Genomic DNA, 22,921 nt, shown 5'->3' on the forward strand with positions numbered 1-22,921 from the left:
TTCTTTAATTTTTTTTTTTTGAAATTGCCATTCTGCAAATTTTTCTCAGCTAAATGTACTCTGAAAACAAGCGTAAAACCCTAAGCTGTAACTGTATAGAAGATATTTTAAGATTAAAAGCATACCTGTCGTGCCTCTGTATAAATTATGATACTTTTAAAGAAAAAAATTAGACTTTATTTAAATAAAACTGCAGCAGTTCTTGGACTTGAACTTTTTAGTATAGGCTGAATAAACAACATAAGAAGATACATTTATGTAGAAAGAAGGTAGGCAAACTTCATGCTTTCTTAGCAGTTTATCTTCAGTGCATAGAAGGTTGGGGCAGTTATGGAAACTCATTTTCAGGAGAATGGCCAAATTTAGACAACTCTCATTCATTCAGACATGGGCAGCTTCATATTATGGATGGCTCAGCTGGTGCTTAGCATTGCCATGACAATTCTTCTTGAAGTGTTTGAGACCATATGGAGGCAGAGGAGTTGCATCCAGTCTGGATCTGGTCATTAACCTGTTTGCATCTATGGACACAAGTAGTTTGAATTGGAAACATTATGTGCTCATTGAATCCATTGAACTCTAGTGTTAGGGAGAAATACCAGGGGAAGAATTTTGACTTCAGTGAGGTAAGTGGATTAATTTTTTCCCCAAAAATTGATAGTTGGCCCAAAAATCTACCTTTAATTTGAATGCATATTGCAAAATATTTCTGTATGTTGATTCAATACTGTTTTATGAAGGCATATCCCAAGGGTGCTCAGAAGCAGAGGGAAGAAAAGCAAAGAACTGTGAAAGTGCAGTGTCCTGGCTTGAACATGCTAATTTGAAACATGTTATTCTAGTTACACTATGTGTTGGTTTTGGTTAAGGAAACAAGCTAGTAGAAATGTCCTGTAATAACATAAATTTGAGTATTTAACTTAGGTTGTAGTGATGACAATAAACTTAAAAGAGAAATAATTTTGAAATGCATCTTTCAGCAGAAACTGTTTATATTTTGTAATAAGTAATTTCTTACATATTCCATGGGTTGTTGGTTTTTTTCTCTCAATCATAGCTCTTCTAAGTACCAACAGAGCAGATTAACACTCATTAAATTCTTTCCTTTTTCCACCCCAGCTTAAGGGGGAAAAAAGCTTACATTGAAATTTCTTATTTCACTTCTTGGGAAAGATGGAAAGCTGGGAATTGGAGACACCGGGGCAAAAATTCTCTTTAAACAGTTTGGAAGAAAAACTTCACTTAACTGAACTCTGCTTTTAATGAAAGATGTTGGTCTATACTGTGTTATTATGTTTAATAAAAATATCCTGTAAATGAGTGGGAAACTGAAAACTGGACTCTTCAGTCTCATTCTTTTCTTTTCAAAAAGATTTCATTGTTAAATGTCTCATGGGAGATTTTCAGATTTTTCAAATATGGTTTTGCTACTGAGCTGTCAATCAAATAGCAGCCTACAATTACTTAGTTACAAAGATGAAACAGCCAAGCTTTTTCAGTAGTGGCAGATGGAAAAATTGGGGGCAATGTCCACAATGTCCACTGGAATTGGTTACCCAGAGACATTGTGGCTCCTCTTGCTTGTGGAGGTATTCAAGGCTTGTCAAGACAAAATCACAACTGATCTAATCAGGTGTTGATGGTAGTTCTGCTTCAAGTAGGATGTTGGGAAAGATAGAGAACCTTTCCATCTAACACTTCTGGGACTCTACCATTACATTTTCAGTTCATTAGTTTTCCATTTTTCATCCTCACCCCTAGGTAAGATAGACCCATATTTTCATTAGAGGGGATTTTCTGATGTGACAAACTTGGTCTATTGATTATTCATGGAAATCAGTGTCCTACATGTCTTAATATACTGCTCTATTGTCTCAGCCTACAGATGTATGTTCTTAAAAGTCCACATGGTAGCTGTAGAATACCTGCCTAGCTATTTGGAGTATAGACCAGTGTTTCTGACTTTAAAGGCTGAAATCACTTATATTTTTAAAAACAATAATCTCAGTGTTGTGTTCCTCACCACAGCAAATCTTTCTTGGAAGTCCTTTTCTAGAAGGAATTTAATTGCACTTGAACTTTCTGTCTGCCTTGTACAGCTTCTGCAACAAATTGTTTCTATAAAAACTGGGTAATTTCTCCTGAACATGAAAGGAGCATTCTGTTTTTGACTAAGTCAAAAGTAGTGTAATTCAAGTTCTTTCTCTTGAGCTTGCATTAGTGCTTTGTTAATGTCAGCATGGTTTGCTGCAGGCAAGCTCTTTTCTCTGAAGAAAATCAGTGTTGAATCATAATTACACCTGTAATGCGTTATGAATTTTTTTACTAAATGGGTAGTGCCAGAAATATCTCATATGATTGTTATCTTCCTGTATAGCTAGGATCACAGAAAAATTCCTAGTCTGTCTGAGCAGATGTATTGTCACAAGCTCCATAGCTGGGGTTTGAATACACCCTCTGTTGCACTGCATGAGAGGAAGGCTCCTTGACTTGCCCCTTGTTTTGGTATTTTACCTAGGCAGGTGGGGACATCTCCACTGTAAGTCCTGATCCAGTGCCCCCTGAACTTGGGTGACTATTAGAGATAGGAAAAAGGGAAGGTTAAGAATATGAGAACTTGGAGTGTTTAGATGGGAAGGAGGAGGTGAAGGTGGTCATTGATAGCAGCTGGTACTGAAGGTGTAGATTCAAGACCCTTCTACACTGAAGGTTAGAAACCTGTTCATGTTGCTGTACACACACTAACAGACATAGCTCCTGGGGTAAGGAGTTTCCACTTAGAAACACGAAGGTCCCATCATTTTACAAGCTAAGAGATGAGGAATTCTGTCCTTGAAAGATGGAGCGTCTTGGCAAAGGTCACTGTAGTTACTCCTCCTCACACAAACTGATAGTGGCTCAACTCATGTCTTCTGAGTCCAGAGCCTTATTGCTAAGCCACACTTTTCCTTCCCTAATGTTTTGTAACAGTCCAGTCAACAAAACAAAGTTGGTTGCCAAGGAGCTGGCAGACACCTTCCCTGTGCTATGGAGGGAATGTGTGTGTATATTCTATTCCTAGGATAAAACTACAGTTCTGCCTTCCAAAAGCCTTTGGAAATAATTTCTCTCACCTGCTATCTGGGCAAGCAGTGTTCAGTCTGTGAATTTGGTATCTTAGAAGTGTCCTGAGCCATTTGTTGTTTCAGAACCCAGTGTTACATGTGCAGAACCTGGAAACTCGGTGGGTAAGAAGAAAGCAACCTTTTCTAAGTACCCTTTGAGGTAAATACTGAAGGATTATTTGTTTTTTTTAAGAGTGGATTTAATGTTGGTCAATCTTAGAGTGGATGTTGAAGAACTACTGAGCTAGGGGCTTTCTTCTACTTCCAAAGCAATCTATTAATTTTGCTTGTTGTTCAAAATGAGAAAATGACTTAAAGTCACGTTGTGAGGCGAAAAAACCATTAAAGACAATGAATGATCTTGTACAGGAATTGTCCCAGTGTGGAACCTGACACCACTGGGGTTTGTTTGTTTGTTTTCTTTTTCTTTTGTATGTGGGTTATATTTATGTTCTCCCATCCCATCCTCTGCTTCTAAGTGATGTGGAAAACGTTGGTGCCAAAAATGGCTAGATGAAATACTGATAAATGTGGGAATCACTTACTTAGATCGGAGGCATATTAGAAGGCAGCTGTTTTTCATCTTTTCTGTTAGCTTGGGCGTGTAGGGGTGTGAGGTATTGAGGCTACTGATTTATGTCCCCATATCATGATCCTGGAGAAGGGAAAAAAAGCAAGAATGCTGAGAGTGAGAACCGACCACATGGCTTTTTTTCAGGCTTCTATTTATTACGGACTGACTTTTAAAAAACAGAGGGACTAGTCTTTGCAGCTTTTTGTCTCTGCTCTGTGTCAAATGTCAAGTGCTAGGGCTTATGTGAGACTGTCATGGTATGCTTTATTCCCAAAACTACTTTCTACTTCAAACACTTTAACGAAGTGGAATGAGTGTTCTCCTATGTTTACAGCACTTGGGAGATGTTGTGTTGTGCAGGGTGTCTAGGTTAATTAAAGATCAACTACCAGAAAGGTATTGTAGTAAATACAACTGAGGATATGAGAATCCCCACACAATATGTTAATGGAGAATGTAATTTAAGCTTTTATACAGAACAAGTGTTTTTTATATTACTGTGGATAACTCTTTCAAATTGTCAGTTCCATGGGTGGCCAAAATAACAAAGGTAGGAATTTTAATACAGAATAAAACAAACATTCTAACATTTTCAAATCTTGTATCTGCAGCCTTGGCTATAGTTCAGGGTTAATAGAACTGAGAGGGAGCCAGAGATGGGCAGAAAAATCAGAGGTATGGAATGACATCAATAGGACCAGAGGGTAAGCTAGGACTTCTCAGTTTGGAAAGAATCTTGGTTGGAGGCTGAGTGTGTCATAAAACTAGAAATGATGTGTAGAAGGTAAATAAAGAATAATCAGTCATAGCTTTATTTGAATAAAGGTAGTATAAAATAAAACTCATACAGCAAGCTTTGAACAAGTTTAATTTTTTTTCTTTTTTTTTTTCTTCCCAATACTGGGCATGTGCAATTGATTGTGGGATTCACTGCAATAAACTGTCAGGAAGGTCAAAATACATTCTGGAAGAGGTTAAATTCAAAGGTTAAACTTGGGGACTGTGAAACATGATGGTTTGGCTCTTTAAGTTCTTAAACTGCTGATTGCCAGAAGCCAAGAGGGTGTATTTGGGAAAGAATTGCTGTAAGCTTACTCTGGCTTTGTGTTCTTTCCCAAGGCAAGTGCTACTGATGGTCACTGGAGATATGATATACATAAGAATGAGATATTGTGGCATTTTTGTCTTGGTTTCCAAGACCTCTAGCTGTCTGACTCCATTTACAGACATGACCATTTGATAACATTCTACTTAATGATCAAACTACATCCCTGTATTTATTCCGTACTCCTCTTTTTAGACATGAAGGCATTTAGAAGCCCTGTGTGCCACAGTATCATCCAGGAATTTCTCTGAGTTACCTCTTCAGTGTGACTCCATGAGTTTCAGGAGAATAATTGCTTTGTGAGGTGCTGATTCCAATTCTGTTTTGTCTCTTGCAGCATCTCTACTCTCAATTCAGCTTCATTTGCTGTTGCTTTAATAATCTTGGAAGCCTTTTCCACTTCAAGTTATTGAAGTTACTTGCTGTTTTTATCTACATAATTTATCTATTGCTTTCCTAGTTGGGACCAGTGCTTCTCTCCAGCCCCTAACCTTTCCATTTGTCTACTTTCCATTTTAAGTATTTACCCCTTGAAATAATGGGTGGGGGGAATTTCCTGCTTTTGTCATGGAAGAGGTGGAAGTGTGCTGCTGTTTTGTGTTTGTGAATTTGAAGGAAGTGATACAGTAAGCTGTTAGTTCTGTAAAGCTCCTTTGACAAGTGGGAGACAATTGTGTTTCATGTGGGCAAAATGCATTTGAGATATTCTTGTTCTGGGCTTTGCTTGTTTAATCCTGTAACTGCCGTTAGTGAATTCCAGGTCAATGCCAGGGCAGTGAAGCTGCAGGAGCATGCTAGTTTGTGAACCGCTGTAGTGATTTGCTCGAAGTGTGTATATTTTTGCTGCTGTCCCAGAGACTGGGAGTGGGAACTTGGAAGTTTCCCACTACAATCAATAGGAAACCAGCAAGTGCTTAAGAATGAGAATTGCTTTCCTTTCTGGCATCTGGCTCACTGCCTATTTTTGTGGTTTATGTAATATTCCAGCTTTCACACTCCTCTGGGGGAGCAGAGGTGACTACTTTCTTCCCTGGCCATGCATATTAAAATAGAGTGAATACAGAGTGAAAATATGCAGCTCTAGTCAAGCCATCTTCAGGGAGCTGAGAAAATACTTGTGTCTTCCGAAGAAGGATGTCATGTTGAAAAATGCTGTCCTGAGGAAAATGAAAGAACCGTGGCTTAAACACAGGACTTTTAAACCAATGAGCCAAGCTTCCTTAAAAAGGACTAGCTAAAGTTCATGGGCTAGCAAGATTCCACAGTTACACTCTATTTCTGTAACAAGAATTTTTCAAACTAACTTTCCAGTTTTTGTAGTGGTGAAGAAAACTTCCAAGGAGTGCAGTAACTGCTGCAGCCCCAGCCACCTGACTTGGCAGGCAGCCTGAAACAATAAGCCTTGAGGTGTGAATTCTTCTCATTCATTCAAGGTATGGCTAATTCAAATGACATTGCCACAACTTTAAAGGTGAACATTAACTGTTTCACTGTTCATCAAAGCAGTTGGAAAAATGAAGGTATGTAAGGAAGGTGAATTGTGTTGGGCAGTCTTAACAGCACAGGGTGAGCTAAACAAGGTCTGATCAATTTAGCTATAGATGAGCAGCAGTAAACTATGAAAAACATGAAGTGAATAAAGAGCAAGGGAATAACAGATCTTTGTCATGCCATTTCAACTGTAGTAAGTAATGTATTTGCCTGCTGGCAGTCTCATGCTCACCAAATTCTTTTACACTGTTGGCATGCAAAAGGTTTGCCTACTTGTTGCATTTGGGGTTGTTACCTATCTAGTTTGAAGGAAGAGAGACCCAAGTGTGCTTCCTACTTGAAAAGCAGAATTTTGAGAGAGGGAAATGCATGTTGTATTTTGTTGCTGACAGAAGTAAAGAGTAGTTCCCATTTTTTGTTAGCACAAAATGATGTTTGAGAGGTAGAGTGCAGTTGCTACATAGTCTTGCTCAGGTGGAACTGACATGTCCTTTAAATATGCTCATCTGAGTTAAAGGAAAATGAAGAAATTTACTGTAGGAGCTTTTATTTTAAAGCAGCTCCAGCTCCTAAAAAACTCCTTATGAGAGGATGAGCTACATCTAAAATTCTCTCTTTCTCGGTATCAAACATTATTTAATTGTTCTAATTAAATATTGTTATTAATATTTTTCAAATTGCTATTAAGTTACAGGAATTGAGTGATATAGTTTGGGAAAAAAACTGCTTAGCCTCAAAGTGCTTCAGTCTGGAATTAAGAAAAGTGGTAGGAAAGTAGTAAAGCGTCCCAAGATACTCAGTCTAGATAGACAATCCAGGAAGAAGAGCTCTCGGAAGCCAGGAGCAGGTAGACACTGGAAACTGTCAACAATATGGGAATATTAATTTGAATGTTTAAAATTAATTATAGAAAAAAATCCTCTTGGGCTATGTCCTCCCTTTGTAGAAGCTTCTTGGAAGCAGATTGTCCTTGTCCAAATCAATTTGGACAGTAGCATTTTGCCAAGAGGCCTGGACTGTCAAATAGCTGATCTAATCCAGAATACATTTGCTGGAAAAAATTATATTAATTACACCTTTAACAGGCCTGCAGGTACCCCAGGAAGTCACTTCTGGGTTTGAAATGTCCTGGATGCTCATTGTTTAACATTTGCCTTCAAAAATGATGTTGCAGGTTTTTTTCATCCTACCTCAATGGGTTTGTTGACATGACTTCTATTTAGAAACTCAAAAACACAGTGAAACTGGCAGTGCAACTTGCATGTGTATATGCAAAATGATGTCAGGGCCACCTTAAAATCTGTCTAGTCTCACACTCTGCCTGAAGTCATTACTTTCTCTGGTGTAACACGTGTACTTTCCAAAGGAAGAGGCCAAATGCTGTGAAATTTATTGGAAAGGTTTAGAATCTTTGACCTGTTCTATGTTCCATTTGCTCCTGTTTTTCTTACTCTCTACAACTGGTAATCTCATTCAGTCTGTCCCATATTCTTCTAATGAATTGCCTGCCAAATCTTTTCAATTTGGCTGTTCTTGGAGACTTCTGATCTTGTTGCCACAAAATCCTATACTGGTTCATTTTCACAACTTGTGTTATAAAATCTTTTAAGGATGGCCAGTATTTCCTAAACTCTCCATTAATTTTCCAGTGTCTGACTCTGACAGCTGTCCTGTCCTTTAAGCTGATGCAGTCTCTACTGTTGTCCTAGTTGATCCTGCTGGCCATGCCCAGCTAAAGCTGCGCATCCCACCTCAGATGGCTGCACTCAGGGCTGGGTGTAACAATTCACTTTTAAAACTATAGTAGTAACTGGAAAGCAGCTTGGGACAAAAAGAGCACGTGAACGTGTCAGATATTAATGCCAGTGCTCCTTGTGAGGCCTTACTGTCTCCCCAGTGAAACAGGTCCAGATATTGGCTTTGTTTCCCTGTGGCTGAATTCAGCCAAGATAATTCCTATCCAACTTCTTGAGTGACTCGAAAACCCTGAAATGAATTGCTTTAAACCCTAATAAGTAATTTCTATTACTGAGAAGGATGTATTCAGTGCCAGCAGGGTACTGGTGCTGAAAGTGGATTACATTGGCCTTTTGTTTGAAATCAATTGAGTTTACAACTCCACTTCAAAGTCTTTAGAGCTTTAAAATAGAGCCGGCAGAAACTGTTTAACAAGTCAATGCTGCCCTGGGATTTACATTGTTCAGCCTTTTCTTGTGAGAGGGAAAGACTTCATTTTCCTGTACTTTCACTTCACCCGGGGAGAGTGGTGCAGAACAATAAGCATCCTATTCAGTTTTGCCTTACTACTGGCTTGCTAGGTTTTACCTAGGTGCAGATGCCTCCCTACTCAGTGAATTGCAATTCCTCCACTTTAGAGTGGAGTGCTCCTCCACTTTAAGGCTTGATTTCCTGTTAGATTGCACTGTCCTTTCGGATTGTTTCACTTATCAAAACCTTGGTTATGATGAAGAATCCTTTAAAATGAGCTTATAGAAGAGTGGGGCCTTTTAGACTTTGCACATTAACTTATTTTTCTGTTGTACAAAGGAAAGTATGTTCTTTTAGGGACCCAGGGAAAAGGAGAGCATTGGTTTAGTGTGGATGATGCTCTACCATTTAAAATTCATAGATTTCTCGGTCACTGTGTGTGTCTTTTAGTACAACAAACCAAACAGGAAGCCTTAGTTTGCACATCAACTGCAGCTTCTCAGGCGAGAGAAGCATCTTCCCAAAAATAAGGGCTTCTCTGTAACCCCCACACAATGAAAATATTTCTGGCAACATAAGTAGTCAGAAGTGAAAGCAGGGAGTGAGTGGGTGAGTACCATTGTTTCACCAAATGTATGCTTTTGTGTTCTCATTTGTGGCTCAAACAGTGAGGAAGCTGAAAGGAGCAGCAAGGTGTGTTTTACCTTAGTGAAAGACTGCATCAGCCTTAGCCTGCTTTTCAATCCTTTGGTCTGTGTTTCTACTCAGGAGTAAAACTTCAATATTTTTCAAGGGCCACTGACTCAAGAGAAGATGAAGTGAAAGATCAAGTCTGGAGAACAAAAGTCATAGCTGTTTCCTTTTTAGAACTGAGGTAGTTTAATCTCTAGTTTGAGGAGAAAGTGTAATCTGGGTTACTCAGAGTCTGTGCAAAACATGAGAGACAATGAAGAGCAATATACACTCAAATGAAGCCTGACTCCTGGTGTATTGATCATGCAGATTTTTGTGGCTCTGCCACAGAAGGAAATCCTAGACAGTTCTCAGTTTTCCCCCATCTCTTTTCCCTCAGGGACAGGAGAATGGGGAGACACAAACTCAATATACTCTCACTATTAAAAGAACTTTTAAGTGCATTGATATCCTTGCCATGCACTTCACACACTAAGTCATGTGGAAGACTGAGGCTCATAGGTGGTGGGTGATTCAGGCAGAGTCTGAAACAGCCTCCCGGACTCCCTGAATACCTGTGGACTCCTGGATCCTGACTCCTTTGAGGTAGTTTTGCATATTTTTTCTTTGAATAGAAATGTTCTCCTTCAGACTAGGCTGTATCTTTCCATGGAATGCTTTAGCAGTGACAAAGGTACTGTTTTCTTAAAGGGTTTTGCCAGAAAAGTTCTCATCCACCCCAGCTCATTAACATACTGTATATTTTAGAGCAGCATAAATAGACCTCAGTTGTCCTGTTCTTGTGGTATCTCTGACACCTAACATAAGGCTCTGCCTTGTTGCAAAAATAGAAGCAAAGTTAAAGTAGGCTGGCAGCATGAAGTGCTAATGTTTGGACTGCCTAAGGCTTTTGCTGCTCAAAGTTTCCTTGGTCATATGGCAAATGCATGAAGTACGAGTGATGGAACCAAAGAGATCTTGGAGTATGTGTGGCAGTGATAGCTAATAGATAAAACAGTGTGCCCTCCTCTGTAACTATTGTTTCTATAAAGCATGCACACAGATTTGTTTCATCAATATTTCACTGTACTACCAAAGACAAAGAGATTTAAATACCAACTGAGCAAAGCTTCAATTGGATTTTATACTCTGAAACTTAATCTTAAGATTTATTTTTTCTAATGTCCCTGAGTGCATAGGATTGATGATAAGACTGGAATTGTGATCAAAGGATAATTATATTTGCTTTTTCCTGAAGACTTGTGCAAGGAAAATAGGGGCAAAAAAATTCACAACAAACCCAGGCCTTGTGCTTAGATATTGGAAAAACATGCTCATACCAGAAAATAGCTTTGAATGAACAATAACCATTATTTACAGATAGTTTCTTCTGTTGGAGTGTGATTTGTGTGCTAACACAAACTCTTCTTTATAAACACTGGTTTCCGTGTGCTGGTACAGAAGATACATCAGTACCTCATGCTGCCAAGCACTGTGGTTTTCCAGAAGGAAGAAAAAGACTTAATGCTATTTGTTCAACCCAGCCAGAGATCTACTGTTTATAATCTGAAATATAATAAAATGTGTTTTCAATTACCTTGTGCATATTTTTAAAGAATTAAGTTTCCATCAAAGGATTTTGTAAGCTGTTTGATCTTGCTGTGCCCAAAGAGTCTGATCTGACTGGAGGTAGTTTTGTCTGAACATACACAGCATGATTGTAACAAATGTGCTCTTTAAATGTATATAAGTTTAAGAGAAATCAATTTATTAGTGAGAGAAGAGGATGGCAGGGTGCTGATTTCCAATGTTAGCTGTGAAATGTGTAACTGAAGACTGGGTGTGCAAAAGGACTGATGTTCTTTGTGCTATATGGCTGACAAGCTTTTGTTTACTTCTGTTTTAATTCGAATATGGTATTCAAATTTCTAGACTTCTTTAAGTGTGAGACAGAGCCCTACCCTACTGTGAGAACCTGGAAACAAAAGATGGAGTATTTTTTGTTGCACTGAAGGGGCTGCTTGTGATGTCATTGTGCTAGACTCAGTACAAGCACACATGCTTTGCACTGAATTTCAATACATAAACCAAAGATTAAAAGATGAAAAAGATAAAAGTGAAATGGTTTTATCCAGAAGTATTGTCAGCTGTTTGAATTCATACTACTTGATTGTTCTGCTGGCTAGACAGCTGTCTTTCCAGTGTTGGACTCTTAACAGTGTAATGATGGAGTTCAGATTTCTGCTGCTCCTGGATGGAAACTGCATTTCCTAAACCAGAAAAATGGAGCAAAATATTTAGATTCCACAGTTTGTTGTTTGTTTGTTTTTTTCTGTTCTGATACATCTAATGCAAAGAAACATCTGGAAAAATTAGCTTAGGCCTCGAGAATGATAATTAGTCCAGTGGATTAGAATGCACATGGTTGGTATTTTAGTTTTGGAACTGGCCTGGAGTTATCTACTCTACTGCCCTGATTATGCTCACGTGAGATGTAAGAACACCTTTCCTGTTACATGAAGTAGCTGTTATGTCTCCTTTATCAATGCAGCTATTTAGAAATACTGCTTCTACTGCAGCCTAGCACGGATCCTGTCTTTTGATCTCTTTACATATTATCCTTTGTTTCTGAGGAATCCTGACATTAAAACAGTTTTTCTTACACATCTTGCTTCATCTCGGCATTTACTGCTCTCTTTAAACCAAGGTTGTCTCAGTTTGACTGTTGATAATGCCCTTTCTGTGTACTGATCTGCAGTGCTCTTTTAGAAAATGAAATTTACCTGCTTTTAACTAATAATGAATACAACACCAGCATTTAACTACACGTGTCTGTATGGTGGCATTTGATCTGTTTTTTGCTAACATTGCAAATGCTACTTAGGAAATGCCTATAATATCACATATAGATATCAGGTAGAAAGTAAGCAGCAGTAGGTGAAACCCAAAAAAAACAAAGAGCCTTTCTATGCGGATATCATCCGTACTAAGGAGAAGGAAAGAGAAAGCCAGACACTCACTCTACAGCAGCAGTATGATTCTATCTAAACAGAAAGGGGCCTATTTTCTCAGTTTCCAGCTAGTGATAGTAGAGGCAGTAATGAGATACAGAACTGCTTTCCATATTACTCTGCCAATTCAGCTTCAACGAAGATGCCAAATAAGTTTCCATGTATGAGCTTTTCAGTAGAAAACAGCTTTAGCAAAATCCCTGCTCTTTTTTCTTCTGAAGCTGGCTTTCCTGTTTTGTGGTAGTTCCTAGCTCTCTGTCATTAACGTGAAGCAGTGAAAGATTTTTATACATCATATGCATGGAAAAATCCCTGAATCATTCTGTCAGAAATGGTTCTTCTTCTTCCCCACATAAGTCTAAACACTAGCTGTTTCTTAATATTTCTAGAAGGGAAAGTAGCACTATCTCTAGGGATGGCTTTTCTGTCAGCTGGGGCTTTGATAATGTGATTAGCAGGCTGGGGTTGGACTAGATGATCTTTCAAGGTCCCTTCCAATGCCTGTGATTCTATGATTCTGTGATTCTATGATAAAGGCTCCAAATAAATCCATCAGTTGCATCAGATGAGTATTTTGTTCATTTATTAATAAATCAGTAAAAACCCATCATTTGTTTCCAAGAGCCAGTGGAAATGGATCAAATTCAATACCTAATTTTATCAACACTGTGTTTCAAACTAGTCTTTCTATACAACATGTACAAAACAATGTCTCCGGACCTTTGCTTCTATGGAAATCTTAGGAGAATTTCCCTCATATAGGAAGAACCCTGACTGCAGCGTACACTGTGTTCTGATTCTAGGAGAGTGGTTAATTCTAAGGACTTACACCATGCAAGCCTCCCTGGAGGAGAGGTTTTGGGTTTTTTTGCCTTTGATGGTATACTTTATATTTGTTTTTTAGCAAATAACATAAGGAGTATGTATGTTAATCTGGATCTTATTACAAGGCAGACTTGTGTTTATTGACATTTGTTAGATCATGTGCATGGCAGCAGAATGTGAGTCACAGAAAATGGGATGTTACATCTCAGAAAGCAGCTTTGGAAACGTTTTGGAGCTAGTAGTGGATAAACAAGGGAATAAAGACCGTCATTGTGAGGCTAGAGGCAAGAGATCTGATTAATACCTTATGGAGATGTAGAGAAGGGAAAAAACATCAAGGAAGAGAGAAGTGGGGATGTTACTGTTTTGTCACACTAAGAAGACGATTAGACACTTACCATATCCAATTCTAGTAGCCACAATTCACAAAGGAGGCTGAAATTGGAAAAGACTCAAGAAAGAGATAGAAGAATGATTCATTGTCTGGAAAAATGCCCTAAAGCCAGAGACTAAAGAAGCTCAGTCCATTTAACTTTTCAAAAGGATACAAAGATGACTGTTTATAATTGTACTTACCTGGACAGGAGGTTACTGATGGTAGAATTAGAACCAGAAGTTGGGATCTAAAAGGCACACTAATTCTTACTAGAACTGAGACACCAAAATATTTAACAACCTTTAGAAAATAATAATATGGCTTTAGAGACATCTTAGAGTGACTGGATACTTTAGATAAAGGATCTTGAATAAGTGGAGTAATTCTTGCATGATTTCTCTTTGCTGTGACCCACCAAGCTCACACAAAATGACTGGAATAAGGTTTTCTCACTTTCAGTGCAGCAAAATTTCTCAGTCACCAGTTTGAATTCCATTCGGACTTCCAGTTTGTGGTCCAGTTCATAGTCAATCTGAAGATCTATTAAGAAGCTAATTAGTGTTGCCTTGGAGGGCAAGTGTTTGTTATAAAACATACTAAGGTGCTGAGAGAGAGTCTGATTAGAGCCTTTGATTGTTAATGTCTCTATTGTTACCTTACTGCTTTAACTCTTTAACTCTTCCTGTCTTCATAGGACAAATGAAGACTGGAATATGTCTGATTGTCTTGTAGCACAGGTAAGCTAGGGAAAAACTGAAGTGTACAGACAGTCTTACAGCACAGGACAGGGACAAAGTTTTGAGCTTAAATCCCACTTTTGCAGGTTTTGAGAACTCATTTTGGTCAAAAATGTCCTAAGTGAGGGAGCACAACTGTGTGTCTGCCCAGGACACACTCAAGTGCCAGATTTTTGTAGAAGCGAGGGAAGCTTGTGTTAGTTTTTTGTGTGGAACAGAGAAACTTAGGATAAACTCAAGCTTAATGAGGGTGATTTGGGTTATTTTGTCCACTGTAGCAGTGACCTTTAAAAACAATCGTAATCTGACTGGAGAGAGACACAAAGAGCAGCTGGGTAGTGTTACTGTTAGATGTGTCAGCCACGGGAGGGCTTGCTGTCTCTTTCTGTCAGAGCTATGGGAAAACTGGCAATCTTTTAAAATGCCTCACTTCTCAGCTCATACTCAAATTGAAACAAAAAAGAATGAGCTTTCTTTATCCTCAGTCTGTCTGAGGAGTCTGCTACTGATAATGGAAACGTGTGGTATTGCACAAGGAGAACAACTTATTTTTGGAATAATCTTTTAAAGAGAGTTGCCACTGTACCAGTTACAGGTAAGCCTATATAACTTCTAATTAAGAACGTATTGATCTGAGTTTGACAGAAAAAGCTGAAAATCAAGCAGGTTTTATTAAGGAAAATTATCAATTGTAATAACACAGTATTTTCATCACAGAGTGATAAATTTGCCTCTGCTACTGCTTTTCATATAGTCATATTCTTTTTTTCAAGTAACTTTATTGCATGAAACTGTGTTTATTCCAAAATATACAAATAATCCTGAGTGAAATATATAAATTGATCTTATTTGTTTTGGTTGGAAGTGGCCTTGCTCTCTCTCAGACCCGTAAAAATTGAATAGTCTGGCAATTGGCACAGTTACAGAGATCACAGTTACGAGTATATATGGAAGAAGGATACATGTTTTCTTGCACATTCTAGGGAATAAATCATCTTCAGGGAGGGGGCAAATTATTTTCTATGTATGTTGCCAGTCTCTACACCTCACTCTTCTTGCAGACTTTTTGTATGTCTCTTAGAAATATCCAGAGAGAAGAGGTTGTAGAACATGTTTTTAAACAGAGCTTTTTGCTTTGTGTTCACAAAGTTCAAGCATTCATACAGTAACACTGAAAATTTTCCCAAGTCACAATTTAGGAGACATGCCAATAGTTGAAGTTCTGTGCATGTGCACCTCAGGGTGGATTTTATTCCCTGTGGTAGTGTATAGGTTGCAACCTAACACCACCAGGCTTGACTGAAACTAACAATGATTATTTTGTATTTCTCTTTTTTAATGTGTGAGGCTGTTGTCTAATGTTCTTACCATCTCGATTTGCAGATTGCTTAGTAATGTATACAGGAGAGTCTGTTTCTGGCTAAGGTTCCTGCTTTCTTAACAGGAGGGTTGTTTCATTTGCATGGGTGCTATTTTCCCTATTTTTTAATTTATTTTTTTTTTTTGCAAAGTTCTAGGTGCAGCAGCCACTCTAGAGTCTAACCTGAGTTAGCTATTATAAAGGAGAAGAGTCAGCTGGGTTGTACCTATCTTCTGCACTTGTTAGCTCTGAGTGGGGCAAGATACTGCACAATTGCAAAATTAATTCCAAGTCTCAGCTTATTAATAAGGCACCAAAACTAGTCTAGGTTTGAGCTAGGGGCACAGAGAATGGCTGAAGAACTGAGATTCAGCAATGGCACATTGTGAATGTGGCACCTGTAGGTATGACAATGTGCTGTCTACTTTGGATGTCTCGAAGTTTAGAGATACGGGGGGGGAGGAGAGGTTCTTTTGTGGACAGACCTACTGTTAGAGGTGGGAAACACTTTTCCTTGCACAGTTCCTGAGAGAAGAAATAAAATATTTGAGTAACTCAGTGTACAAGGGAGTATTTTTCTAGATATTGAAAATCTCACAGGGACTAAGAGTGGTTAAGGTTTGTTTCTTTACATGCAGTGGCATATATTTCTTGCCAGACATGGCTCAGCTCTGATTAATTTAAATTCTGATTGAAGTTTGCTATATTTTATGTTATTTGACTTTCCTTCCCTGCCCCCTCCCCCATCCTAAGATCTCTACAGTGCAATAAAAAGAATACAGGTTTCCTTTAAGAGGCTGCATTAAAGGAACTTTCAAAACATCTTCAAAAAAGTGATGCAAGTGATTGTAATCCTTCTAGTCCCCTCTCAGAAATGTCTTCTTAAGTGGATTCAGAAATCTCCGAAGACTTTTTAAATAAACACGATTGTATTAGGTAGTCAATAAAAGGAGAAGCAATTAATTGTTGTGAACAATAAATGAGAAAATTCTAGACCAAAATATTTTTGCAAATCATTCTTACCCATTTTTAAACTATTGAAACATCTGACGATCTTTTTTCTTGCCTTTAAGATTAAAAGTTTTATCTGATAGATCCACTTTCTGATTAAAGGGATGTCAATGATTTCATTTTCAATTACCTTATTTTCTACTGTTGATGTGTCTCGGGATCTCTGAATAACATCTACGTACAACTCTTGAAGGCAGTAGCTTTGTTTCTGTAAACTTCAGTAATTTGGATCTTGAGTCCTTTTTAAAGGGCTATTTTTTTAAGCTTGCAGTGGATTTTCCTTTTTCCTTATTATTGGGTGATGTCATTGCAGGCATAAAGAAAGAATATGAAGATAGAGCAGCCACAATTCAAAAGAGCAGAAGATGTTAAGTTTTTTTGGTTGTTTGCATTAGAAGTTTATTCCAGAGAAGTAAGTGTATTTTTCCAGCATTTTAAAGCCATTAAGATTTTATTTAGTATTGTTTTTTTTTCCAAGTTTTGGCACTATGAGAGGTCAGGAGCTGTCAAAAACTGGTCATAAGCAGGTATTGCTTAATCCGTTTTCTCTCTTTGGTGCTGCAGTAATTCCACTGCAGAGCAAATTTCTTGATAGGCTCAAATAGGATCAAACGCAGGTATTTTGATCCTCAAACAGCTGTAAAATACTGATTTCTTTGTGGTTTCACATGTCCAGTTTGTGTTAGTAATAAATATGCTTTTTCAGCAAGAAACAAAATAGCAATTACACTGAGTGAGGGCAAGTCAATATAGCTTGTGGTATTGTGAAGAAACTTCAACTACTAAGTTACAGATCTCTTTTTCTGTCTCTACCTAGTAGAAATGTGTAACATGTTAAGAACAGTTATCAGCTTTTCCTGTTTTTAAGGAAGGAGATGCTTTGGTGCAGGGCTGTAAACAGTGGATTAATTGGGTATTTAGACTGGGTATTTTTCTATTTCCTCTTTATGAGTTTAGAGAGATACACAAGTCTTTAACACTTATTTTCTTGTATGCATGGTCCCTCATGAAGAGAGGAAGCTCATTAGAGGTGTGGTCTAGGTGCTGACAGTGGCAGACACCTCCAGCTTAACTCCAGCAAGGTGCTGTCCCTGTTCCTGCCAATTATTAGAAGATTGTATGAGTCTTCAACACTGAAAATATACCAGTTTCCTGAATATTAATGCAGTACTTTTATTAGCATAAAATTCACCTGTGTGCCTTAGGGGCTTTGTTTGGTGTATTTTCTTCTTATACCCTTTCTCATTGTGTGAGATTTATCACATACTTTCTCTGAAGTATCTGATATACAGGCATAACTAGAGTATCTAGTGGAATGAATCCACTTCTAAAAGTTGGGCTGGGCTGAGCCTGGAACTTAAGCCATTTGTTAGAATGAAAATTAATACACTGAAGCTGATCTTGACTGTTCTTTAAAACTGTGGAAGACATTCATATGCACTGTTTTTCTGTATTGGTTTGTGCTAGTAACCTCTGTGAGATCTCCCACTGAATTTTCTTCTTCCATAATTTAAAAATATTTTAAAAAAATAAATAGTAGTTTAGACTTCAAAATCAACTTTCCCAAAGAATGGGGGAGAGTAACTTTGTAACAACACAGCTTGAAAAGGCTAGAAACCTCTAACTGGGAAATCTAACAGTAATTTAAACTATGTGTGAGGTTTTTTCCTCTAACAGACCATTTTGTGCTCTGGTGATCTGAATCCTCCAAGCAGAAGATAGAGCAACTCTGCATCAGGGGGGTTAAAACATACGCAGCACTTAAGTCTGAAGAAAGTAGTAGTTACAATACATATAGCATAGGGAAATCTGGCAGAAAGAAAGCCCACAAAAATAATTTTCTACTCTCTGGGAGATTTATAAGGTGCTACAGGATCTTTCCAAAGTAAATTTAAAATATTTTTAAAATTCATCAAGAGACAGGAAAGTTATCACTAGCACTTCTTAAGAACTTAGGACAGAAAGACAAAGAATTTTAATGTTGGAGAACAACAAAATCTTCTAGTCCCCCAAAAGAATTGCTACTTTGAAACTGAAACAAACATACTTAGGGAGGAGTATTTAATCAAATTCTCTTCCAACAGCCTCTGGTTACTGCAAGAATACTTTCCACTTCTCTAGATGTCTAGCACATGAGACTCTGAAAGAGTATAACCGATGAAGTTTGCCAGAATGCATGATTAAAAGTATTTTAAATCAGAGGAACCTTCTCATTCAGTTCAACAGAACTTGAATGCAGGGTATTAACCCAATGTTAAATTGAGGCAGGTTAAATACTGAAGCTAAGTAAGAAGTTATTCAATACATTACCAGTTTTGACTACTTGTTTTAAACCTGCAGCCCTAGGCTGTATCAGGCCTGTTTCTAGACAGAATTAAGGCCTTTTGTATAATTAAAACAAATTTAATATACCAGCCTTCAGTTTATCTGTGTTTCTACAAGAACATTGAGAACAACTTAGGCCCTAATACTGTAAAAACTTACTTTCATTATTAGTTTGATTCAGAAGTGTAATCATAGTGAACCTGGCTAAAATCTTTCTGTGCAAGCTTCAGTGTTATTTACTGTTATGCACAAAGACTTATGGGAGAATATCTGACAAACCTTAGCAAGCTTTAGCAGCTGATGCTCAGAGCTGCCAGAGAAGCGGCCTGTGGGTGAGATTTGACTTTGACTCCTTCTAATTACGGAATGATTTGTTTCATTCAGCAAGTGGAAAACACTGAAGCATATCTCATGCAAGACAAGCTGCTATCAAAAAGTCACACATCATACAACAAAAGCTGTCTTCTCTAGGATTCTTCCTGAGGAACAGCATCACAAGATCATCTGTCAGTAAGTCCATGTGCAAGATCTTATATTATGTCAGTGGCAGGCAAAGCAAAGAATAAAATCTACGACAACCACTCGGTAATCCTCAATCATTTGGCAGCCTGTCACTCCTAGTGGTCTCAGCTTCTACTTTGTATAAAAATGAAGTGGGTACTTACAGATGCCCTAAATTCCTGTAGTCTTCCAACTGGATAGTTGCCTACTTGGTCTTAACTTAATATTGTAGATAGCACCTGCTGTCGACAAGGGAGTTCTGTTCTTGTCTAAAATGTTTTCCTGTGTCCTTTGTGCCCCTACCCCCCTAAGCGTACGAGGAGAAGTATAGTTCAGGAAGAAAACAAGAACACATGTACATACTTAATCAGTTATGGTTTTTTATGGTGGTCTAAATCTAGATTAACTCTGTCAATATCAATGGAGTTAGTCCACTTTCAGGAAAACAGCATGTGTTGGGGACATCTGCAAATCTACTCTTTCAAGGACTTAATATCTACAGAGAAATAATAATTATTATTTCATCAAGGTTTTCATAGCAGTTTCCCTTGTTATCTTTCTATATTCTCTGTTCTTATTCTATTTTGGAAAAGCAGTATTTGAAATATCTTTGGGCTGTGAATTTCTATTTTTTTCTTCTTTGGCTCCACCATGCAGTAAGGATAATTTCCCCCAGGATAGAAAACTAACTGCAAGTTAAATAACATGCAATAATGAATAATTTAAGATTTCTCATGTGGTAGTAGAGGAACTTTGTGGCAAAAAGAATTCCTCTGAATCTTGAATTTTAAATAAATTAATACAGTTATCTGTATTCAGTTCAGTTCATTATCACTTCTGGCTAATGCACAATACATATGCAGTAACTGGGAAGTCTTTCTTAACCAGCTTAAAACACAGATTTGCTCGCCTGTGGTAAGTGCTCTTGCTCAAATAAACACTTGCTTTCTTAGCAGGTTCAAGTCTCTTTGGTCTCTTCAAAGATATATCTGCTAATTTTCAGTCACTGCAATGGTGTTTTGGTTTTCTCCCCTCATCTCTTCGGTCATGCTAAGAGAAACTAGTCATCACTAGTAACGCTTTAGTTAGCAAGCTTAGAAGTTCATAAAGCAGAAGTATAGAAGTGCAATTGGCACCATTTCATAATAGTTTCTTGAAGATTTGAGGTTGGTGCATGAAAATAAAGTTTGACTGTAGTTCCCATGTCCTTTCGATGTGAGAAGAGATAGCCCTGCTGTTCTCCTGACATCTGTTACTGTCCTGCGCTGCCCCGAGGCAGCAGAGTATTGCTGAGTGTTGATATTTCCGTTATTCCCTTCTTGCTTCTAAATCCCTTTGATCATTGGATCCACATGGTTGAATGCAAGTGGAATTAATATCACTTTAAGCCTCCAGGCTTGTTCAATGTAGCATGTCTCTTCCTTCATATGTATTCAATATCAGAGTCTCCTGTTAAACTGAAAACAAATACAGTGCATTTGTCTGATAAATTCATTTTACAAGCTTCTAAGATTCTATGCTGCTGTATCCCTGCTAACATATGCTAAAAAAAATACAAAGAAAACAAAAGAGACACAAGAAACCCAAAAACCTAGCAGAAGACTAGCTTCATTTTTCTGCGGCTTTGTGTGGCACAGGAGCAAAGCAGTCACTTGCTGAATTGGACCGGTAGCTCTTCAGCTGAAAAATCATTATTGTGACTAGAGCAGCAAGAATCTCTGCAGCTTTACCCATACAGGCACAGCATGGATCAGTTTTATCCCATATCTGCTTGATGTGGGTTTGCATTAGGCTTTGGTTTCAAATTCAGAGAAAAGCCACTACGGGAAGGAAGAACTTGCTGTGATTAGGAATGGCAATGGTAACTGAAATGTTTGCCAACCTCAGGAAATTGGTCTAAATTTTAGACTTGCAAGAAATAGTTTCAAATTGGGCAGTCTTCTTTATTCAAGTTTTGTTCTAAGGATTTCCAACTGTGATATAAAAAAAATCTAAAAATGTTTCTGCTTCATATTTCCTCCAAGTTCTCTCTTCACGTGTAGCACAAATAAAGCCAGATAGTGTCTATCTTTTCTAGCACAGTAGTAAGTGGTTAATAATTGTTTCAGATATCTCATGGGCTTAGATAATAGTGCTGGGAAAACCTGCTCTTGTCTGTTAAACCAACAAACCAATTCTTATTTTGAATTCTGCTGCTTCCTGTTATGTGATCTTGCTGTTATTCTCCATCAGAAACTTACCAATAGAAAATAGGGCAGTAGAAAGTTTTTTGGTGTTTTTTCTGACTATAAGAATTGCTCCTGTTTTTTCTTCTGACTCCTCAAGGAGGAAATTCAGTTTTTCTTTGTGTTAGAGTTCATGAGTCTGTGTTTGAAATACTGATGCTTTGCTGAACTTAGTGTTCAGTATAATCTTCTAGGATTCTAGAAAAGCTGTTCTGTTTGTCGTTTGTTGACATCATTCAGATGTGTGCTGTAGAACAACACAAGCAACAATGCTACCTCTGATCACTTGGCCTGTTTTGTTCTCAAAACAAAACTGCATCTGGCCACATGTTTAAATGCTTCAGAGTGGATTCTGGTGTTTGCTTTAATGACAAAGCATAAAGCTGCAATATGTACCTCATGACAACTTGCATAATTCCTGTAATCAATTTTATAGCAAATCTTCACTTCTGAATGCCTAAACAACTGCTTGCTAAGGGCTTCTTATGTAGAAATTGTGTGGCTATCATTCCTGATGATACAAACTTGACATTAATGGTATTTGGTGTGCTAAAGATTAAAATTGAAAGACTCAGATCCTAACGATTTCTTACAGCAGGGTTTTGACCCAGAGTTGTCAAATGTACTTGAAAAATAACCAACTCACATAGCCATTTCTCAGATTAATAGCTCTCTTGTACTAACTAGGAGATGCATTGAGAGAACACAGGCTGGACAATATCATAAAGAGGGATTCAAAATCAGAAACAATCTGGAATTTTGGATTCCCTGTCATCTCTTCAATTTTCCAGATCTTGTATGGAATTTGCCTGGATTACTCTGTTTAAAGTTACTCTGGTAAAGGCTATCTACTATCAATATTACCACAATCACTGAAAACATGCTTTTAAATATCTCTATTTGAAGACAGGACCATGCTATTTAATCTAAAGAAGAAACTCTTGCTAGCTACTCTACCTTTGGTTTCAGATAACCTAGAAATTCCAAATATGAGGCAGCTGCCTCAGAGGCAGAAATCTGTTGTCCTGTACCTCACCAGGCAGATTCCTGGAGGCTGGTTTTTCCTGCCAGATAAGAAATAGCATAAATAACATTGGGTCACTGTGATTGCAGATCTGTACAGTTCTACAGAACTGTAGTACTGTAGTTCATGATTAATGGGCTAACACTGAGTTGCCAAAACTTTTTCAGAAATGTGTTACCAGATGCCTAGCCAGTGTAAACTGGTTTACTTTTGCAACCTGATGAAAACAGACTGATTTATACCAGCTTAAAACTTAGCACTTTGCCTTAAGAAATGTGTCTCCCTTATAGTAACATGAGAATAGCAATCATAAAAGCATTGTGTACCTGCCCTTGTCTGGCATCTGTGCTGCGCTTCTATTTTAAGTACTCT

The 22,921-nt window shown here is 37.9% G+C and overlaps 1 protein-coding gene across 2 annotated transcripts in view; it reads left to right on the forward strand.

Annotated features, from left to right (window-relative positions):
• MYLK (myosin light chain kinase) overlaps nucleotides 1-22,921 on the forward strand; it is a 208,426-nt gene that overhangs the window by 21,754 nt on the left and 163,751 nt on the right. Inside the window, exon 1 of one of the 2 annotated variants that reach the window (XM_051623196.1) lies at nucleotides 19,295-19,309. The exons of the other annotated variant lie outside the window; for it this stretch is intronic. The gene's annotated coding sequence lies outside the window, so the exon portion shown is untranslated. Of the gene's footprint in view, nucleotides 1-19,294; nucleotides 19,310-22,921 lie in introns of those variants that run through there. 2 annotated transcript variants of the gene reach the window in all.

The sequence above is a fragment of the Apus apus genome, chromosome 6, assembly GCF_020740795.1.
Source record: "Apus apus isolate bApuApu2 chromosome 6, bApuApu2.pri.cur, whole genome shotgun sequence".
Taxonomy (NCBI): domain Eukaryota; kingdom Metazoa; phylum Chordata; class Aves; order Apodiformes; family Apodidae; genus Apus; species Apus apus.